At 51.7% G+C, this 3,323-nt stretch overlaps 1 long non-coding RNA gene across 1 annotated transcript; it reads right to left on the bottom strand.

The window, feature by feature from the left end:
* Nucleotides 1–282: 282 nt before the first annotated feature.
* Nucleotides 283–3,049, bottom strand: LOC125961105 (uncharacterized). Its single transcript, XR_007471423.1, has 2 exons — nt 2,103–3,049; nt 283–619 (listed from the first exon to the last, which is right to left on the bottom strand). It is a non-coding gene; the product is annotated as an uncharacterized LOC125961105 (long non-coding RNA).
* Nucleotides 3,050–3,323: the final 274 nt, after the last annotated feature.

The following is a 3,323-nucleotide window of genomic DNA, read 5'->3' as shown; positions in this document are numbered from 1 at the left end:
GTGGCAAAGGCCTGGTATTGACTCTAAGCCCAATGAAGACAGGAACTGTGCCTGTCTTGTTGACTTTGGGCTCCCTGGCACCTAGCAGAGCCAGTGTTCAGTAAATAACTGACTGGCAGAGACATGGGCAGAGGCTGAAAGCCAAGGCCAGTTTCACAATTTCTGGAGTCCTTTTTTGGTAAGCTCCTCACCACAAACACATACACATGCACACACACACACACACACACACACACACACACACACACACACAGTCAAAAGTACACAAAGTAGCACAAAGAATCATCAGAACAGATTCCTTGAACATTCTTTACAATTACTGGATGCCTTCTCAGCCTTGACTTTTATGGGCTGCAGCTTTGGAAACTAAAGAAAGATACATCAGGCTCTCTGGTCCAACCCCCCAAAGAAAGCATCTGAGGAAGTCTTGAGGGGCTGCTAGACACACAGTAGCCATACCCAGGGGCCAGGTTGGGCCAGTGCAGTAACATCTGCTCATGGTTGGGGCAGGTCCAGCCTTCCTTTTCAAGGAAGTACAATCCCAGTGTAAACAAGTACTCAGGACCGGCAATGACAATCCTTTTCTGCAGCAGTCAGGTTTCTGCTTATTCTTGTCATTCTGGGAAGCAAGGCACAGGGAGAGTTTCAAATTCTCGACAATAACTCCTTTCCCCTCCAGATTTTTAGCTTGGATCCACATGGTAATAACTTACATGTGCACAATACTTGCGAGCTGTTCAAAGCTCTTTTATATTTATTATTTTGTTGGACTGGGTCATCACAAGCCTCAGACGGAGAGCTATTACCCTGTTTTGCATGAGGAAACAGAGGCCCAGAAGATCTCAGGATTCCAGCGGCCAAGTTAGTAGTAGAGTCAAGACTTGAGGCCACACTTCCATCTGCCCAGCTTCCCTCCATACCATGCAGCCTCCCCATGAGTCAGCCATCGTGAGGTCCAGGCAACGGACCTCACACGCCCTTATGGCAAAAATGTGCCTTCCCCCAGGCCCTGTTTACAGCTAGGACAATTGACCCCAGTGCTGAACATTTTTGCTCCTTCTCTCTGGAAGGATCTGATGCTGCAACCCTAGCTTGTCCGTTTTGCTTGAAAGCCATTCCCACTCTGACTCCTACCTCAACGCACACTCTGCTTATATTTCACTGAGTTGGAAACGACTCAAACAACAATAGGAAAACAATTAGGCAAAGCTCCTCTGGCAATCTGATAGCACTCTTGGGAAGCACTGACAATGATAAGTATGTAAACAATCCCTGTATGTGGTAACATGTTTTTGAAATACTGTAATTTGACCAAAGCAGAACGCAAAATGACATGTACCTACCGATCACAGGTACGCAAAAGTGAGCTTCTGCAAACTGAGAAGAACCAGAAGTGAACTTAAGGAGACCTAAAGAGATTTTTATCTTCACAGGTTTTTCTTTCCTCTAAAGATTATGTTCAAAGTAATAATAAATAGTAAAATAAATAATACATATGATCATAACAAGCAGAGGAGGAGACAGAGAAGGAGGAGTCTTTCTCAGCCCTTGGCCCTCGGGAGCCTCTTCCCAACAGGGCTGGGATTGCAGAGAGGGGAGGGAAGGAGGCTGGAAGTAGGGAACCGGGAGCTGTGGGAAGTAGGAGCCTGGCACGCCTGGGGAGCCAGCGCCCAGAGCCACAGAGGTGCAGCTGGGAATCTTGCCCCTGGGCATCCCCTCAGGGCCAGCAGGGCAGATTAGCAATCTGGAGTCACATCTCGGGGCACCCTTCACATCAATTACTGTGTCTACGGTGCCTCCCAGGGTTGTGCAACAAGGGGGCTCCCGGACAGAAAGAAAATGACTAGAGTGGGGCTCAGACCCCAGGAGGTGAATGGGCTCTAGGGACAGCACGGCCTTGCTCTAGAAGGGTGCCAGGCCAGCAGGGAGCAGCCACCATAGGCTCCCCTGGGCCTCTGGGACAGTGCACTGCACACACATATCAAACTCATCCTGTCTCAAGCTCACTCCTGATCTTAGCAGCCCCTCCATCTGACCTGCTTCTCTTCCTCCTTGTGTTCACCAACCCCGGGGGACGTCACCACCAGCCACCCACAGCTCACCAGGCTCCGTGGGATCTGGCTCCGGCTGCAGCTCTCGCTCCACCCTGCTTTGCACCCTATGCCCCACCCACACTGAAATCTTTATCGTTCCTGTAACATGCCAGGCTGTGTCACTGCCCTGCCTTTTCTCAGGCTATTCCCTCAGCCTGGAATCCCTTTCCTGCCTTGTCCAGCTGCTTATATGTCAAGAATCAGCTGGGGCAGCATCTTCTCTGCAAAGCTTTTCCTGCTCACCCTCCCATCCCCCACCCCACCAGCACTCCCAGGTAGGGCCCGGCACTTCACTTGTCTCTGTCGTCCCAACATCTAGGGCTGCTCGCAGCACATCTTCAGCATTCAGGGTATATCTTATGAATTAAGTAGAAATGAATGCACGTGGAGGGTAATGTTGGGGGTAGACAGAAGAGTGAATTTGATTAACCAGCCCCCGCCCACATACTGTACCTCTTGCTACCATATTTCTGGTAACAGCATCTCCCAGTTCACCTCTCTCCTCAGGCTACTCCCTTCTAGAGCAGGGTCCCTCTGGGCTCTAGACCCTTTGGAGACTTCCCCCCACCACACACAACAGGTGTACCTGTCCTTGGGTCCCTGCTCTTCTCAAACCTTGGCTTCTGGTAGCCACATCTGTTGTCGGGATGGTGCCGTTCAGGGGAGTGAGCCCTGACTCACCCACCTGACCTAGCGCGGAGGCTCAGCTCAGACAGGTGGGTGAGTAGACTGGTAGCTAGACTTGGGGCCAGGTTGGGTGGGAAGGTCACTTCTTCCATCCATGAGCAGTCATGCCCGTAGCTGGGCCATGTGGGGTCATCTGGTGGGGGGCGGGGAGCATGCGGTGGTTCTCACCGATGTTATGTCGTCACACCCTCCGACTGGGTAAGCTCTTTGATCTCCAGCCCACACATAGCAGTGGGGATGGCAACCATCCGTGTCCTCCACAGCGTGCTTGTTTCCAGGAATGCCCTTGGCTCTAGCCTGACATGAACCACCTAGGCCTTTTGCCTTTCCACCAGGACAGGGAGTGCTGGCCCTCCCGCTTTCAATGTAAGCACCTTGACTCCTCTAGGTCAGCCTCCCCATCCTCTACTTGGGCCAGGCACTCATGTAAGTGGAGTCACACCTGCTGATCTCCTTTTGCCTCAGACTGCAAAGGTACTGCTTCCTGTAGACCTGGCCCTGTTGTCACCATCAGCAGCAGCAGCAGGCAATTCTGTGAGCCTA

This window comes from Orcinus orca, chromosome 1 (assembly GCF_937001465.1).
Source record: "Orcinus orca chromosome 1, mOrcOrc1.1, whole genome shotgun sequence".
Classification (NCBI taxonomy): Eukaryota; Metazoa; Chordata; class Mammalia; order Artiodactyla; family Delphinidae; genus Orcinus; species Orcinus orca.
Note: the sequence above shows the minus strand (reverse complement) of the source record. Positions and strands in the feature narration are given on the sequence as shown.